Source organism: Staurois parvus, unplaced genomic scaffold (genome assembly GCF_062004578.1).
Source record: "Staurois parvus isolate SC_StPar_1 unplaced genomic scaffold, SC_StPar_1.0 ptg001130l, whole genome shotgun sequence".
Lineage (NCBI taxonomy): Eukaryota > Metazoa > Chordata > Amphibia > Anura > Ranidae > Staurois > Staurois parvus.
Window position 1 is genome coordinate 2,171,444 of NW_028318926.1, and position 17,007 is coordinate 2,188,450.

Here is a 17,007-nt window from a genome sequence, read left to right on the forward strand (position 1 = left end):
CCAGGCGAGGCAGCCTGCCTCCAGCCCAACTGTTCGGCCCTCTCCCAGGAAAGACGCTGAGCCAATGTGCTGGCAGAACATACATGCCACTCCCAGCATGCGACTGGAATGCCCCCCCTTGTAAATGGCCAGGGCTGTATCCATATTCATGCTGTTCGTTTGCCTAGCCCCCACCCATGTTCTGGAAAGCTCTCACAGCTTCCCGAAGGCGGGAAGAACTCTGACAAACTCAAACAACGTCAGAGAATCATCAGCAGACCTGAGTAATCCATCGCAGCACTCTGTTAAGCAGAATACCACACTGAATTTACCTGACAGCCTCTCTGGTAAGCAGAGGCCAACTATACAAATCCTAGCACATGACTAGGAGGGTGCTACCGGGACATCTCAGGAGGGCTTTGAAAGCTTGTGGCTACCCAGACTGGGTCTTGGTTAAAACCTCCGCAAGCTCAGGAAAACAAACTGGGGAGAAGCAGAACACTTGGAGAAATATAGTCATCCCGTATGGAACTGGAGTGTCGGAAAAACTCAGAAGGATCTTTAAGAAACATTGCATCCCTGTGTAGTTCAAGGCCAGCAATACACTGGGACACAAGCTTGTCCAGCCACACTATCTGTCTTCCACATCATTAACACCTCTCTCCAGGCGATTTGACAACAATTGACGCCTTTAGCCAGGTCAATCTAGGCACTATTAGCTATGCAGGCTTCCTGACAACCAACATGGGGATGATGTAACTTGAAAAAGGGCGCCTCCACAATTCTCACACCTCCCCTCCTGTTCCTGGACAATCAACATCTACACATTCCATGGTAATTGGACTAAGGCCTCTTCAGGTGTGAATAGAAATGCTGGGGTTTGTTCCTGAGAGTCAGCGGAAGCGAAGAAGTGGCTTGACTAAACTAGGAAAGATCTTCAACATTCCAGAACAAGAGCAATTGAATGCGACATATTACTAGTCCGTTTTCAAGGAATGTGGTGAGCGAAGGCTCAATTGGCAGCCGTGTGAGGCGAGCCAAAGGAGATGCTTTGTCTTCCTAGGTGGGTGTCAGACTTGGCAGCGGTCCCGGCTAAGGTAATGAGAAAACGTGAGCGTCCCTGGGTGGGCTCGAACCACCAACCTTTCGGTTAACAGCCGAACGCGCTAACCGATTGCGCCACAGAGACCACACATGGAGCGTGCTTGAACTGGCCCGATGGAGAAATGAAAGATCAACTCAAGGTGCCTAAAAAGCTTCCCAATTGCACATTTGTAGAGATGAGGGATTGCCTTCTTTCTAAAAGGGAGAGACGCGGGCTAAAAAGCCCTTCCTTCGAGCCGGAATTGAACCAGCGACCTAAGGATTGCTACTTCATCTACTACAGTCCTCCGCTCTACCAGCTGAGCTATCGAAGGGAACTCAGAATGGTGTGGTAACACATGAGCCCTTGAATGCAAAGCCAGTGCTGAACACTTTGCATTTGACCTTCTAGGTTGAGGTATTGCTTGATGCCGCCTCGGCCGATAAGGGCAGATGCCTAGGCAGACGTTATGTGGGAGGCTACGGCTTGACGTATTGCAAAGAGAGAAAAGGGTTTGTTAAGAGCCAGCGCATTTTGTTGTGATCCTCCAAAGTCCCGGCAAAAATGGTGATGTACCCTGTGCCTTGACAGCAAGTGAGCAGAATAGTACTTGGAAGCACATTGAGTTTAGCCAAAGGAATTGTGGCGAAAGCTAGGAAAGAGTGGTCAGAGCCTGCTAGCTGCAAGAGGCCTCAAAGCAGCAGAGTGTGGTAGCCCGGCTAGCTCAGTCGGTAGAGCATGAGACTCTTAATCTCAGGGTCGTGGGTTCGAGCCCCACGTTGGGCGTGCCTTTTTTTGGCCGAGTCAAAGGCCTTTGCAAAAGGTGTCAGTATCTCCAGTTCCTTCAAGCGCACTGCACAATCACACCTTTACCATATCTACTGGCTTGGCTTCCTTTCTCTCCACCAATGGGGAAATATTTCTAGCTCATCTTCCTAGAGGTGACTTGGTACGCCAGCAAATGGACCTTGCGCAGCAGGGGGTCTGTGGAGTCAATGTCATGGATGGCCTTAGTTCTACACAGCCAGCAGCATGCTTGCTGCACAGCCTTGCGTTGGTGGTATAGTGGTGAGCATAGCTGCCTTCCAAGCAGTTGACCCGGGTTCGATTCCCGGCCAACGCAGTCTTCTTCTTCTTTGCGCCCTTGACAAAAGAGCACAGGGCCAAAGCTCCTTCAACAAAGCTCCTAAGATGTCTTGCCTTAGTGACAACAGTGCAAATATTCCGCCGCATCCCAACAGGCTCCGGCCTCATGCTTTAACTCGCTCAAGGAGTACAGCATTATCCAGGGACAAGGTTCAGGCATTTCAAACACCGATTCACAAACAATCAACTCTGGCACACACAGCATTGCTAAGTAGCTGGCTACCATTCCAACACCCTCAAATGGCAAGATAACTGGCAGCATTTTGAAGAATGCTAAAGAATTTCTCAACGAGGAATGTAGACTGAAGTCGGAGACAGAAGAAACAAGCATGTCCCATGATGTCATAGGCCTTTTCACTTGGATACGCTTTGCGGAGGCTATTGACATTGTGGGAAACATCTGAAATAAGGGAAGACTCTTGACAGCCAAAAAGAACTAAAGCTTGACCAAGTGCATTCATTGCTGGCCCTTTGACTCAAGCAAGCCCATTTCAAGTACCCCAATGACTTTTACAGACAGAAACACGCCGCTGCCATGGGATCACTTGTATTTCCCATTGTAGCTAACCTGTGCATGAAGCAGCTGGACAAGAGAGACTTGAATTGTTCCATGGGGAAAAGACCAAGTCGTTTGTTAAGGCATGTGGATTATACTTGGCTGGAGAGTAGAGCATCAGAAACACAAGCTTTTAGTGAACGCATCAAGTCAGCGGACCAATACATCAAGTGTACACGGGAAGAGGCACTGAATAGCAAATGACCCCTTTTGGACGGTGTCTTACAAGGCAAGGAAGGGGCTGACTTGGGCAGGGAGGTCTCCAGGATACCTACCCACACAGACCGCTATCTGCCTTTTGACTCACACCACCCACTGGAACACAAGCTGGGGGTTCTTAGGACTCTGCAATATATCCGGCTGACATGGTAGCAACAAAAAGAGTCTAAAGACAAAAGAACACAGATGTAACGCCACCCTTGCCAGGGACGCTGGCATGTTTGCCCCGGTTTCCCTTTACTTCGCCCCGCAGCCAGGCACAGTGTATTTCTTCAGCCACATACACACACGCGCAAACGCTCCTTGTCTTCAATGACCGCACTTGGGGATGTTTGTTTTTGGAGTTTTCTTGTAGAGCTGGGGATAGGGATGGGGAATTGTAGTGGGATACTGCAAAATTAGAACTTTTCACACTGAGGACATCTAGCTGATCTCTTAGTTAAGCGGTATTGACGTCCTGACCGGTTTCAGGCCCTCAGGTCGACCCACCTGGGGCCGCATAGCAGCCTGCTCCAGGCGAGGCAGCCTGCCTCCAGCCCAACTGTTCGGCCCTCTCCCAGGAAAGACGCTGAGCCCATGTGCTGGCAGAACATACATGCCACTCCCAGCATGCGACTGGAATGCCCCCCCTTGCAAATGGCCAGGGCTGTATCCATATTCATGCTGTTCGTTTGCCTAGCCCCCACCCATGTTCTGGAAAGCTCTCACAGCTTCCCGAAGGCGGGAAGAACTCTGACAAACTCAAACAATGTAAGAGAATCATCAGCAGACCTGAGTAATCCATCGCAGCACTCTGTTAAGCAGAATACCACACTGAATTTACCTGACAGCCTCTCTGGTAAGCAGAGGCCAACTATACAAATCCTAGCACATGACTAGGAGGGTGCTACCGGGACATCTCAGGAGGGCTTTGAAAGCTTGTGGCTACCCAGACTGGGTCTTGGTTAAAACCTCCGCAAGCTCAGGAAAACAAACTGGGGAGAAGCAGAACACTTGGAGAAATATAGTCATCCCGTATGGAACTGGAGTGTCGGAAAAACTCAGAAGGATCTTTAAGAAACATTGCATCCCTGTGTAGTTCAAGGCCAGCAATACACTGGGACACAAGCTTGTCCAGCCACACTATCTGTCTTCCACATTATTAACACCTCTCTCCAGGCCATTTGACAACAATTGACGCCTTTAGCCAGGTCAATCTAGGCACTATTAGCTATGCAGGCTTCCTGACACCCAACAAGGGGATGATGTAACTTGAAAAAGGGCGCCTCCACAATTCTCACACCTCCCCTCCTGTTCCTGGACAATCAACATCTACACATTCCATGGTAATTGGACTAAGGCCTCTTCAGGTGTGAATAGAAATGCTGGGGTTTGTTCCTGAGAGTCAGCGGAAGCGAAGAAGTGGCTTGACTAAACTAGGAAAGATCTTCAACATTCCAGAACAAGAGCAATTGAATGCGACATATTACTAGTCCGTTTTCAAGGAATGTGGTGAGCGAAGGCTCAATTGGCAGCCGTGTGAGGCGAGCCAAAGGAGATGCTTTGTCTTCCTAGGTGGGTGTCAGACTTGGCAGCGGTCCCGGCTAAGGTAATGAGAAAACGTGAGCGTCCCTGGGTGGGCTCGAACCACCAACCTTTCGGTTAACAGCCGAACGCGCTAACCGATTGCGCCACAGAGACCACACATGGAGCGTGCTTGAACTGGCCCGAAGGAGAAATGAAAGATCAACTCAAGGTGCCTAAAAAGCTTCCCAATTGCACATTTGTAGAGATGAGGGATTGCCTTCTTTCTAAAAGGGAGAGACGCGGGCTAAAAAGCCCTTCCTTCGAGCCGGAATTGAACCAGCGACCTAAGGATTGCTACTTCATCTACTACAGTCCTCCGCTCTACCAGCTGAGCTATCGAAGGGAACTCAGATGGGTGTGGTAACACATGAGCCCTTGAATGCAAAGCCAGTGCTGAACACTTTGCATTTGACCTTCTAGGTTGAGGTATTGCTTGATGCCGCCTCGGCCGATAAGGGCAGATGCCTAGGCAGACGTTATGTGGGAGGCTACGGCTTGACGTATTGCAAAGAGAGAAAAGGGTTTGTAAAGAGCCAGCGCATTTTGTTGTGATCCTCCAAAGTCCCGGCAAAAATGGTGATGTACCCTGTGCCTTGACAGCAAGTGAGCAGAATAGTACTTGGAAGCACATTGAGTTTAGCCAAAGGAATTGTGGCGAAAGCTAGGAAAGAGTGGTCAGAGCCTGCTAGCTGCAAGAGGCCTCAAAGCAGCAGAGTGTGGTAGCCCGGCTAGCTCAGTCGGTAGAGCATGAGACTCTTAATCTCAGGGTCGTGGGTTCGAGCCCCACGTTGGGCGTGCCTTTTTTTGGCCGAGTCAAAGGCCTTTGCAAAAGGTGTCAGTATCTCCAGTTCCTTCAAGCGCACTGCACAATCACACCTTTACCATATCTACTGGCTTGGCTTCCTTTCTCTCCACCAATGGGGAAATATTTCTAGCTCATCTTCCTAGAGGTGACTTGGTACGCCAGCAAATGGACCTTGCGCAGCAGGGGGTCTGTGGAGTCAATGTCATGGATGGCCTTAGTTCTACACAGCCAGCAGCATGCTTGCTGCACAGCCTTGCGTTGGTGGTATAGTGGTGAGCATAGCTGCCTTCCAAGCAGTTGACCCGGGTTCGATTCCCGGCCAACGCAGTCTTCTTCTTCTTTGCGCCCTTGACAAAAGAGCACAGGGCCAAAGCTCCTTCAACAAAGCTCCTAAGATGTCTTGCCTTAGTGACAACAGTGCAAATATTCCGCCGCATCCCAACAGGCTCCGGCCTCATGCTTTAACTCGCTCAAGGAGTACAGCATTATCCAGGGACAAGGTTCAGGCATTTCAAACACCGATTCACAAACAATCAACTCTGGCACACACAGCATTGCTAAGTAGCTGGCTACCATTCCAACACCCTCAAATGGCAAGATAACTGGCAGCATTTTGAAGAATGCTAAAGAATTTCTCAACGAGGAATGTAGACTGAAGTCGGAGACAGAAGAAACAAGCATGTCCCATGATGTCATAGGCCTTTTCACTTGGATACGCTTTGCGGAGGCTATTGACATTGTGGGAAACATCTGAAATAAGGGAAGACTCTTGACAGCCAAAAAGAACTAAAGCTTGACCAAGTGCATTCATTGCTGGCCCTTTGACTCAAGCAAGCCCATTTCATGTACCCCAATGACTTTTACAGACAGAAACACGCCGCTGCCATGGGATCACTTGTATTTCCCATTGTAGCTAACCTGTGCATGGAGCAGCTGGACAAGAGAGACTTGAATTGTTCCATGGGGAAAAGACCAAGTCGTTTGTTAAGGCATGTGGATTATACTTGGCTGGAGAGTAGAGCATCAGAAACACAAGCTTTTAGTGAACGCATCAAGTCAGCGGACCAATACATCAAGTGTACATGGGAAGAGGCGCTGAATAGCAAATCACCCCTTTTGGACGGCGTCTTACAAGGCAAGGAAGGGGCTGACTTGGGCAGGGAGGTCTCCAGGATACCTACCCACACAGACCGCTATCTGCCTTTTGACTCACACCACCCACTGGAACACAAGCTGGGGGTTCTTAGGACTCTGCAATATATCCGGCTGACATGGTAGCAACAAAAAGAGTCTAAAGACAAAAGAACACAGATGTAACGCCACCCTTGCCAGGGACGCTGGCATGTTTGCCCCGGTTTCCCTTTACTTCGCCCCGCAGCCAGGCACAGTGTATTTCTTCAGCCACATACACACACGCGCAAACGCTCCTTGTCTTCAATGACCGCACTTGGGGATGTTTGTTTTTGGAGTTTTCTTGTAGAGCTGGGGATAGGGATGGGGAATTGTAGTGGGATACTGCAAAATTAGAACTTTTCACACTGAGGACATCTAGCTGATCTCTTAGTTAAGCGGTATTGACGTCCTGACCGGTTTCAGGCCCTCAGGTCGACCCACCTGGGGCCGCATAGCAGCCTGCTCCAGGCGAGGCAGCCTGCCTCCAGCCCAACTGTTCGGCCCTCTCCCAGGAAAGACGCTGAGCCCATGTGCTGGCAGAACATACATGCCACTCCCAGCATGCGACTGGAATGCCCCCCCTTGCAAATGGCCAGGGCTGTATCCATATTCATGCTGTTCGTTTGCCTAGCCCCCACCCATGTTCTGGAAAGCTCTCACAGCTTCCCGAAGGCGGGAAGAACTCTGACAAACTCAAACAACGTCAGAGAATCATCAGCAGACCTGAGTAATCCATCGCAGCACTCTGTTAAGCAGAATACCACACTGAATTTACCTGACAGCCTCTCTGGTAAGCAGAGGCCAACTATACAAATCCTAGCACATGACTAGGAGGGTGCTACCGGGACATCTCAGGAGGGCTTTGAAAGCTTGTGGCTACCCAGACTGGGTCTTGGTTAAAACCTCCGCAAGCTCAGGAAAACAAACTGGGGAGAAGCAGAACACTTGGAGAAATATAGTCATCCCGTATGGAACTGGAGTGTCGGAAAAACTCAGAAGGATCTTTAAGAAACATTGCATCCCTGTGTAGTTCAAGGCCAGCAATACACTGGGACACAAGCTTGTCCAGCCACACTATCTGTCTTCCACATTATTAACACCTCTCTCCAGGCGATTTGACAACAATTGACGCCTTTAGCCAGGTCAATCTAGGCACTATTAGCTATGCAGGCTTCCTGACACCCAACAAGGGGATGATGTAACTTGGAAAAAGGGCGCCTCCACAATTCTCACACCTCCCCTCCTGTTCCTGGACAATCAACATCTACACATTCCATGGTAATTGGACTAAGGCCTCTTCAGGTGTGAATAGAAATGCTGGGGTTTGTTCCTGAGAGTCAGCGGAAGCGAAGAAGTGGCTTGACTAAACTAGGAAAGATCTTCAACATTCCAGAACAAGAGCAATTGAATGCGACATATTACTAGTCCGTTTTCAAGGAATGTGGTGAGCGAAGGCTCAATTGGCAGCCGTGTGAGGCGAGCCAAAGGAGATGCTTTGTCTTCCTAGGTGGGTGTCAGACTTGGCAGCGGTCCCGGCTAAGGTAATGAGAAAACGTGAGCGTCCCTGGGTGGGCTCGAACCACCAACCTTTTGGTTAACAGCCGAACGCGCTAACCGATTGCGCCACAGAGACCACACATGGAGTGTGCTTGAACTGGCCCGAAGGAGAAATGAAAGATCAACTCAAGGTGCCTAAAAAGCTTCCCAATTGCACATTTGTAGAGATGAGGGATTGCCTTCTTTCTAAAAGGGAGAGACGCGGGCTAAAAAGCCCTTCCTTCGAGCCAGAATTGAACCAGCGACCTAAGGATTGCTACTTCATCTACTACAGTCCTCCGCTCTACCAGCTGAGCTATCGAAGGGAACTCAGATGGGTGTGGTAACACATGAGCCCTTGAATGCAAAGCCAGTGCTGAACACTTTGCATTTGACCTTCTAGGTTGAGGTATTGCTTGATGCCGCCTCGGCCGATAAGGGCAGATGCCTAGGCAGACGTTATGTGGGAGGCTACGGCTTGACGTATTGCAAAGAGAGAAAAGGGTTTGTAAAGAGCCAGCGCATTTTGTTGTGATCCTCCAAAGTCCCGGCAAAAATGGTGATGTACCCTGTGCCTTGACAGCAAGTGAGCAGAATAGTACTTGGAAGCACATTGAGTTTAGCCAAAGGAATTGTGGCGAAAGCTAGGAAAGAGTGGTCAGAGCCTGCTAGCTGCAAGAGGCCTCAAAGCAGCAGAGTGTGGTAGCCCGGCTAGCTCAGTCGGTAGAGCATGAGACTCTTAATCTCAGGGTCGTGGGTTCGAGCCCCACGTTGGGCGTGCCTTTTTTTGGCCGAGTCAAAGGCCTTTGCAAAAGGTGTCAGTATCTCCAGTTCCTTCAAGCGCACTGCACAATCACACCTTTACCATATCTACTGGCTTGGCTTCCTTTCTCTCCACCAATGGGGAAATATTTCTAGCTCATCTTCCTAGAGGTGACTTGGTACGCCAGCAAATGGACCTTGCGCAGCAGGGGGTCTGTGGAGTCAATGTCATGGATGGCCTTAGTTCTACACAGCCAGCAGCATGCTTGCTGCACAGCCTTGCGTTGGTGGTATAGTGGTGAGCATAGCTGCCTTCCAAGCAGTTGACCCGGGTTCGATTCCCGGCCAACGCAGTCTTCTTCTTCTTTGCGCCCTTGACAAAAGAGCACAGGGCCAAAGCTCCTTCAACAAAGCTCCTAAGATGTCTTGCCTTAGTGACAACAGTGCAAATATTCCGCCGCATCCCAACAGGCTCCGGCCTCATGCTTTAACTCGCTCAAGGAGTACAGCATTATCCAGGGACAAGGTTCAGGCATTTCAAACACCGATTCACAAACAATCAACTCTGGCACACACAGCATTGCTAAGTAGCTGGCTACCATTCCAACACCCTCAAATGGCAAGATAACTGGCAGCATTTTGAAGAATGCTAAAGAATTTCTCAACGAGGAATGTAGACTGAAGTCGGAGACAGAAGAAACAAGCATGTCCCATGATGTCATAGGCCTTTTCACTTGGATACGCTTTGCGGAGGCTATTGACATTGTGGGAAACATCTGAAATAAGGGAAGACTCTTGACAGCCAAAAAGAACTAAAGCTTGACCAAGTGCATTCATTGCTGGCCCTTTGACTCAAGCAAGCCCATTTCATGTACCCCAATGACTTTTACAGACAGAAACACGCCGCTGCCATGGGATCACTTGTATTTCCCATTGTAGCTAACCTGTGCATGGAGCAGCTGGACAAGAGAGACTTGAATTGTTCCATGGGGAAAAGACCAAGTCGTTTGTTAAGGCATGTGGATTATACTTGGCTGGAGAGTAGAGCATCAGAAACACAAGCTTTTAGTGAACGCATCAAGTCAGCGGACCAATACATCAAGTGTACATGGGAAGAGGCGCTGAATAGCAAATCACCCCTTTTGGACGGCGTCTTACAAGGCAAGGAAGGGGCTGACTTGGGCAGGGAGGTCTCCAGGATACCTACCCACACAGACCGCTATCTGCCTTTTGACTCACACCACCCACTGGAACACAAGCTGGGGGTTCTTAGGACTCTGCAATATATCCGGCTGACATGGTAGCAACAAAAAGAGTCTAAAGACAAAAGAACACAGATGTAACGCCACCCTTGCCAGGGACGCTGGCATGTTTGCCCCGGTTTCCCTTTACTTCGCCCCGCAGCCAGGCACAGTGTATTTCTTCAGCCACATACACACACGCGCAAACGCTCCTTGTCTTCAATGACCGCACTTGGGGATGTTTGTTTTTGGAGTTTTCTTGTAGAGCTGGGGATAGGGATGGGGAATTGTAGTGGGATACTGCAAAATTAGAACTTTTCACACTGAGGACATCTAGCTGATCTCTTAGTTAAGCGGTATTGACGTCCTGACCGGTTTCAGGCCCTCAGGTCGACCCACCTGGGGCCGCATAGCAGCCTGCTCCAGGCGAGGCAGCCTGCCTCCAGCCCAACTGTTCGGCCCTCTCCCAGGAAAGACGCTGAGCCCATGTGCTGGCAGAACATACATGCCACTCCCAGCATGCGACTGGAATGCCCCCCCTTGCAAATGGCCAGGGCTGTATCCATATTCATGCTGTTCGTTTGCCTAGCCCCCACCCATGTTCTGGAAAGCTCTCACAGCTTCCCGAAGGCGGGAAGAACTCTGACAAACTCAAACAACGTCAGAGAATCATCAGCAGACCTGAGTAATCCATCGCAGCACTCTGTTAAGCAGAATACCACACTGAATTTACCTGACAGCCTCTCTGGTAAGCAGAGGCCAACTATACAAATCCTAGCACATGACTAGGAGGGTGCTACCGGGACATCTCAGGAGGGCTTTGAAAGCTTGTGGCTACCCAGACTGGGTCTTGGTTAAAACCTCCGCAAGCTCAGGAAAACAAACTGGGGAGAAGCAGAACACTTGGAGAAATATAGTCATCCCGTATGGAACTGGAGTGTCGGAAAAACTCAGAAGGATCTTTAAGAAACATTGCATCCCTGTGTAGTTCAAGGCCAGCAATACACTGGGACACAAGCTTGTCCAGCCACACTATCTGTCTTCCACATTATTAACACCTCTCTCCAGGCGATTTGACAACAATTGACGCCTTTAGCCAGGTCAATCTAGGCACTATTAGCTATGCAGGCTTCCTGACACCCAACAAGGGGATGATGTAACTTGGAAAAAGGGCGCCTCCACAATTCTCACACCTCCCCTCCTGTTCCTGGACAATCAACATCTACACATTCCATGGTAATTGGACTAAGGCCTCTTCAGGTGTGAATAGAAATGCTGGGGTTTGTTCCTGAGAGTCAGCGGAAGCGAAGAAGTGGCTTGACTAAACTAGGAAAGATCTTCAACATTCCAGAACAAGAGCAATTGAATGCGACATATTACTAGTCCGTTTTCAAGGAATGTGGTGAGCGAAGGCTCAATTGGCAGCCGTGTGAGGCGAGCCAAAGGAGATGCTTTGTCTTCCTAGGTGGGTGTCAGACTTGGCAGCGGTCCCGGCTAAGGTAATGAGAAAACGTGAGCGTCCCTGGGTGGGCTCGAACCACCAACCTTTTGGTTAACAGCCGAACGCGCTAACCGATTGCGCCACAGAGACCACACATGGAGTGTGCTTGAACTGGCCCGAAGGAGAAATGAAAGATCAACTCAAGGTGCCTAAAAAGCTTCCCAATTGCACATTTGTAGAGATGAGGGATTGCCTTCTTTCTAAAAGGGAGAGACGCGGGCTAAAAAGCCCTTCCTTCGAGCCAGAATTGAACCAGCGACCTAAGGATTGCTACTTCATCTACTACAGTCCTCCGCTCTACCAGCTGAGCTATCGAAGGGAACTCAGATGGGTGTGGTAACACATGAGCCCTTGAATGCAAAGCCAGTGCTGAACACTTTGCATTTGACCTTCTAGGTTGAGGTATTGCTTGATGCCGCCTCGGCCGATAAGGGCAGATGCCTAGGCAGACGTTATGTGGGAGGCTACGGCTTGACGTATTGCAAAGAGAGAAAAGGGTTTGTAAAGAGCCAGCGCATTTTGTTGTGATCCTCCAAAGTCCCGGCAAAAATGGTGATGTACCCTGTGCCTTGACAGCAAGTGAGCAGAATAGTACTTGGAAGCACATTGAGTTTAGCCAAAGGAATTGTGGCGAAAGCTAGGAAAGAGTGGTCAGAGCCTGCTAGCTGCAAGAGGCCTCAAAGCAGCAGAGTGTGGTAGCCCGGCTAGCTCAGTCGGTAGAGCATGAGACTCTTAATCTCAGGGTCGTGGGTTCGAGCCCCACGTTGGTCGTGCCTTTTTTTGGCCGAGTCAAAGGCCTTTGCAAAAGGTGTCAGTATCTCCAGTTCCTTCAAGCGCACTGCACAATCACACCTTTACCATATCTACTGGCTTGGCTTCCTTTCTCTCCACCAATGGGGAAATATTTCTAGCTCATCTTCCTAGAGGTGACTTGGTACGCCAGCAAATGGACCTTGCGCAGCAGGGGGTCTGTGGAGTCAATGTCATGGATGGCCTTAGTTCTACACAGCCAGCAGCATGCTTGCTGCACAGCCTTGCGTTGGTGGTATAGTGGTGAGCATAGCTGCCTTCCAAGCAGTTGACCCGGGTTCGATTCCCGGCCAACGCAGTCTTCTTCTTCTTTGCGCCCTTGACAAAAGAGCACAGGGCCAAAGCTCCTTCAACAAAGCTCCTAAGATGTCTTGCCTTAGTGACAACAGTGCAAATATTCCGCCGCATCCCAACAGGCTCCGGCCTCATGCTTTAACTCGCTCAAGGAGTACAGCATTATCCAGGGACAAGGTTCAGGCATTTCAAACACCGATTCACAAACAATCAACTCTGGCACACACAGCATTGCTAAGTAGCTGGCTACCATTCCAACACCCTCAAATGGCAAGATAACTGGCAGCATTTTGAAGAATGCTAAAGAATTTCTCAACGAGGAATGTAGACTGAAGTCGGAGACAGAAGAAACAAGCATGTCCCATGATGTCATAGGCCTTTTCACTTGGATACGCTTTGCGGAGGCTATTGACATTGTGGGAAACATCTGAAATAAGGGAAGACTCTTGACAGCCAAAAAGAACTAAAGCTTGACCAAGTGCATTCATTGCTGGCCCTTTGACTCAAGCAAGCCCATTTCAAGTACCCCAATGACTTTTACAGACAGAAACACGCCGCTGCCATGGGATCACTTGTATTTCCCATTGTAGCTAACCTGTGCATGGAGCAGCTGGACAAGAGAGACTTGAATTGTTCCATGGGGAAAAGACCAAGTCGTTTGTTAAGGCATGTGGATTATACTTGGCTGGAGAGTAGAGCATCAGAAACACAAGCTTTTAGTGAACGCATCAAGTCAGCGGACCAATACATCAAGTGTACACGGGAAGAGGCACTGAATAGCAAATGACCCCTTTTGGACGGCGTCTTACAAGGCAAGGAAGGGGCTGACTTGGGCAGGGAGGTCTCCAGGATACCTACCCACACAGACCGCTATCTGCCTTTTGACTCACACCACCCACTGGAACACAAGCTGGGGGTTCTTAGGACTCTGCAATATATCCGGCTGACATGGTAGCAACAAAAAGAGTCTAAAGACAAAAGAACACAGATGTAACGCCACCCTTGCCAGGGACGCTGGCATGTTTGCCCCGGTTTCCCTTTACTTCGCCCCGCAGCCAGGCACAGTGTATTTCTTCAGCCACATACACACACGCGCAAACGCTCCTTGTCTTCAATGACCGCACTTGGGGATGTTTGTTTTTGGAGTTTTCTTGTAGAGCTGGGGATAGGGATGGGGAATTGTAGTGGGATACTGCAAAATTAGAACTTTTCACACTGAGGACATCTAGCTGATCTCTTAGTTAAGCGGTATTGACGTCCTGACCGGTTTCAGGCCCTCAGGTCGACCCACCTGGGGCCGCATAGCAGCCTGCTCCAGGCGAGGCAGCCTGCCTCCAGCCCAACTGTTCGGCCCTCTCCCAGGAAAGACGCTGAGCCAATGTGCTGGCAGAACATACATGCCACTCCCAGCATGCGACTGGAATGCCCCCCCTTGTAAATGGCCAGGGCTGTATCCATATTCATGCTGTTCGTTTGCCTAGCCCCCACCCATGTTCTGGAAAGCTCTCACAGCTTCCCGAAGGCGGGAAGAACTCTGACAAACTCAAACAACGTCAGAGAATCATCAGCAGACCTGAGTAATCCATCGCAGCACTCTGTTAAGCAGAATACCACACTGAATTTACCTGACAGCCTCTCTGGTAAGCAGAGGCCAACTATACAAATCCTAGCACATGACTAGGAGGGTGCTACCGGGACATCTCAGGAGGGCTTTGAAAGCTTGTGGCTACCCAGACTGGGTCTTGGTTAAAACCTCCGCAAGCTCAGGAAAACAAACTGGGGAGAAGCAGAACACTTGGAGAAATATAGTCATCCCGTATGGAACTGGAGTGTCGGAAAAACTCAGAAGGATCTTTAAGAAACATTGCATCCCTGTGTAGTTCAAGGCCAGCAATACACTGGGACACAAGCTTGTCCAGCCACACTATCTGTCTTCCACATCATTAACACCTCTCTCCAGGCGATTTGACAACAATTGACGCCTTTAGCCAGGTCAATCTAGGCACTATTAGCTATGCAGGCTTCCTGACAACCAACATGGGGATGATGTAACTTGAAAAAGGGCGCCTCCACAATTCTCACACCTCCCCTCCTGTTCCTGGACAATCAACATCTACACATTCCATGGTAATTGGACTAAGGCCTCTTCAGGTGTGAATAGAAATGCTGGGGTTTGTTCCTGAGAGTCAGCGGAAGCGAAGAAGTGGCTTGACTAAACTAGGAAAGATCTTCAACATTCCAGAACAAGAGCAATTGAATGCGACATATTACTAGTCCGTTTTCAAGGAATGTGGTGAGCGAAGGCTCAATTGGCAGCCGTGTGAGGCGAGCCAAAGGAGATGCTTTGTCTTCCTAGGTGGGTGTCAGACTTGGCAGCGGTCCCGGCTAAGGTAATGAGAAAACGTGAGCGTCCCTGGGTGGGCTCGAACCACCAACCTTTCGGTTAACAGCCGAACGCGCTAACCGATTGCGCCACAGAGACCACACATGGAGCGTGCTTGAACTGGCCCGATGGAGAAATGAAAGATCAACTCAAGGTGCCTAAAAAGCTTCCCAATTGCACATTTGTAGAGATGAGGGATTGCCTTCTTTCTAAAAGGGAGAGACGCGGGCTAAAAAGCCCTTCCTTCGAGCCGGAATTGAACCAGCGACCTAAGGATTGCTACTTCATCTACTACAGTCCTCCGCTCTACCAGCTGAGCTATCGAAGGGAACTCAGAATGGTGTGGTAACACATGAGCCCTTGAATGCAAAGCCAGTGCTGAACACTTTGCATTTGACCTTCTAGGTTGAGGTATTGCTTGATGCCGCCTCGGCCGATAAGGGCAGATGCCTAGGCAGACGTTATGTGGGAGGCTACGGCTTGACGTATTGCAAAGAGAGAAAAGGGTTTGTTAAGAGCCAGCGCATTTTGTTGTGATCCTCCAAAGTCCCGGCAAAAATGGTGATGTACCCTGTGCCTTGACAGCAAGTGAGCAGAATAGTACTTGGAAGCACATTGAGTTTAGCCAAAGGAATTGTGGCGAAAGCTAGGAAAGAGTGGTCAGAGCCTGCTAGCTGCAAGAGGCCTCAAAGCAGCAGAGTGTGGTAGCCCGGCTAGCTCAGTCGGTAGAGCATGAGACTCTTAATCTCAGGGTCGTGGGTTCGAGCCCCACGTTGGGCGTGCCTTTTTTTGGCCGAGTCAAAGGCCTTTGCAAAAGGTGTCAGTATCTCCAGTTCCTTCAAGCGCACTGCACAATCACACGTTTACCATATCTACTGGCTTGGCTTCCTTTCTCTCCACCAATGGGGAAATATTTCTAGCTCATCTTCCTAGAGGTGACTTGGTACGCCAGCAAATGGACCTTGCGCAGCAGGGGGTCTGTGGAGTCAATGTCATGGATGGCCTTAGTTCTACACAGCCAGCAGCATGCTTGCTGCACAGCCTTGCGTTGGTGGTATAGTGGTGAGCATAGCTGCCTTCCAAGCAGTTGACCCGGGTTCGATTCCCGGCCAACGCAGTCTTCTTCTTCTTTGCGCCCTTGACAAAAGAGCACAGGGCCAAAGCTCCTTCAACAAAGCTCCTAAGATGTCTTGCCTTAGTGACAACAGTGCAAATATTCCGCCGCATCCCAACAGGCTCCGGCCTCATGCTTTAACTCGCTCAAGGAGTACAGCATTATCCAGGGACAAGGTTCAGGCATTTCAAACACCGATTCACAAACAATCAACTCTGGCACACACAGCATTGCTAAGTAGCTGGCTACCATTCCAACACCCTCAAATGGCAAGATAACTGGCAGCATTTTGAAGAATGCTAAAGAATTTCTCAACGAGGAATGTAGACTGAAGTCGGAGACAGAAGAAACAAGCATGTCCCATGATGTCATAGGCCTTTTCACTTGGATACGCTTTGCGGAGGCTATTGACATTGTGGGAAACATCTGAAATAAGGGAAGACTCTTGACAGCCAAAAAGAACTAAAGCTTGACCAAGTGCATTCATTGCTGGCCCTTTGACTCAAGCAAGCCCATTTCAAGTACCCCAATGACTTTTACAGACAGAAACACGCCGCTGCCATGGGATCACTTGTATTTCCCATTGTAGCTAACCTGTGCATGAAGCAGCTGGACAAGAGAGACTTGAATTGTTCCATGGGGAAAAGACCAAGTCGTTTGTTAAGGCATGTGGATTATACTTGGCTGGAGAGTAGAGCATCAGAAACACAAGCTTTTAGTGAACGCATCAAGTCAGCGGACCAATACATCAAGTGTACACGGGAAGAGGCACTGAATAGCAAATGACCCCTTTTGGACGGCGTCTTACAAGGCAAGGAAGGGGCTGACTTGGGCAGGG

General features: G+C 49.6%; 15 non-coding genes across 15 annotated transcripts; 9 read left to right on the top strand and 6 right to left on the bottom strand.

The window, feature by feature from the left end:
* Nucleotides 1–1,094: 1,094 nt before the first annotated feature.
* On the bottom strand, nt 1,095–1,168 carry TRNAN-GUU (transfer RNA asparagine (anticodon GUU)). Its single transcript has one exon. It is a non-coding gene; the product is annotated as a tRNA-Asn (tRNA).
* Nucleotides 1,169–1,310: 142 nt separating this feature from the next.
* On the bottom strand, nt 1,311–1,397 carry TRNAY-GUA (transfer RNA tyrosine (anticodon GUA)). Its single transcript is given in 2 exon segments — nt 1,311–1,346; nt 1,361–1,397. It is a non-coding gene; the product is annotated as a tRNA-Tyr (tRNA).
* Nucleotides 1,398–1,776: 379 nt separating this feature from the next.
* On the top strand, nt 1,777–1,849 carry TRNAK-CUU (transfer RNA lysine (anticodon CUU)). Its single transcript has one exon. It is a non-coding gene; the product is annotated as a tRNA-Lys (tRNA).
* A 265-nt stretch (nt 1,850–2,114) lies between these two features.
* TRNAG-UCC (transfer RNA glycine (anticodon UCC)) lies at nt 2,115–2,186 on the top strand. The gene has a single exon. It is a non-coding gene; the product is annotated as a tRNA-Gly (tRNA).
* Nucleotides 2,187–4,590: 2,404 nt separating this feature from the next.
* TRNAN-GUU (transfer RNA asparagine (anticodon GUU)) lies at nt 4,591–4,664 on the bottom strand. The gene has a single exon. It is a non-coding gene; the product is annotated as a tRNA-Asn (tRNA).
* Nucleotides 4,665–4,806: 142 nt separating this feature from the next.
* TRNAY-GUA (transfer RNA tyrosine (anticodon GUA)) lies at nt 4,807–4,893 on the bottom strand. Its single transcript is given in 2 exon segments — nt 4,807–4,842; nt 4,857–4,893. It is a non-coding gene; the product is annotated as a tRNA-Tyr (tRNA).
* Nucleotides 4,894–5,272: 379 nt separating this feature from the next.
* On the top strand, nt 5,273–5,345 carry TRNAK-CUU (transfer RNA lysine (anticodon CUU)). The gene has a single exon. It is a non-coding gene; the product is annotated as a tRNA-Lys (tRNA).
* Nucleotides 5,346–5,610: 265 nt separating this feature from the next.
* TRNAG-UCC (transfer RNA glycine (anticodon UCC)) lies at nt 5,611–5,682 on the top strand. Its single transcript has one exon. It is a non-coding gene; the product is annotated as a tRNA-Gly (tRNA).
* A 3,087-nt stretch (nt 5,683–8,769) lies between these two features.
* Nucleotides 8,770–8,842, top strand: TRNAK-CUU (transfer RNA lysine (anticodon CUU)). The gene has a single exon. It is a non-coding gene; the product is annotated as a tRNA-Lys (tRNA).
* A 265-nt stretch (nt 8,843–9,107) lies between these two features.
* TRNAG-UCC (transfer RNA glycine (anticodon UCC)) lies at nt 9,108–9,179 on the top strand. Its single transcript has one exon. It is a non-coding gene; the product is annotated as a tRNA-Gly (tRNA).
* Nucleotides 9,180–12,604: 3,425 nt separating this feature from the next.
* On the top strand, nt 12,605–12,676 carry TRNAG-UCC (transfer RNA glycine (anticodon UCC)). Its single transcript has one exon. It is a non-coding gene; the product is annotated as a tRNA-Gly (tRNA).
* Nucleotides 12,677–15,080: 2,404 nt separating this feature from the next.
* Nucleotides 15,081–15,154, bottom strand: TRNAN-GUU (transfer RNA asparagine (anticodon GUU)). Its single transcript has one exon. It is a non-coding gene; the product is annotated as a tRNA-Asn (tRNA).
* A 142-nt stretch (nt 15,155–15,296) lies between these two features.
* TRNAY-GUA (transfer RNA tyrosine (anticodon GUA)) lies at nt 15,297–15,383 on the bottom strand. Its single transcript is given in 2 exon segments — nt 15,297–15,332; nt 15,347–15,383. It is a non-coding gene; the product is annotated as a tRNA-Tyr (tRNA).
* A 379-nt stretch (nt 15,384–15,762) lies between these two features.
* Nucleotides 15,763–15,835, top strand: TRNAK-CUU (transfer RNA lysine (anticodon CUU)). The gene has a single exon. It is a non-coding gene; the product is annotated as a tRNA-Lys (tRNA).
* Nucleotides 15,836–16,100: 265 nt separating this feature from the next.
* TRNAG-UCC (transfer RNA glycine (anticodon UCC)) lies at nt 16,101–16,172 on the top strand. Its single transcript has one exon. It is a non-coding gene; the product is annotated as a tRNA-Gly (tRNA).
* The last annotated feature ends 835 nt before the right edge of the window (nt 16,173–17,007 follow it).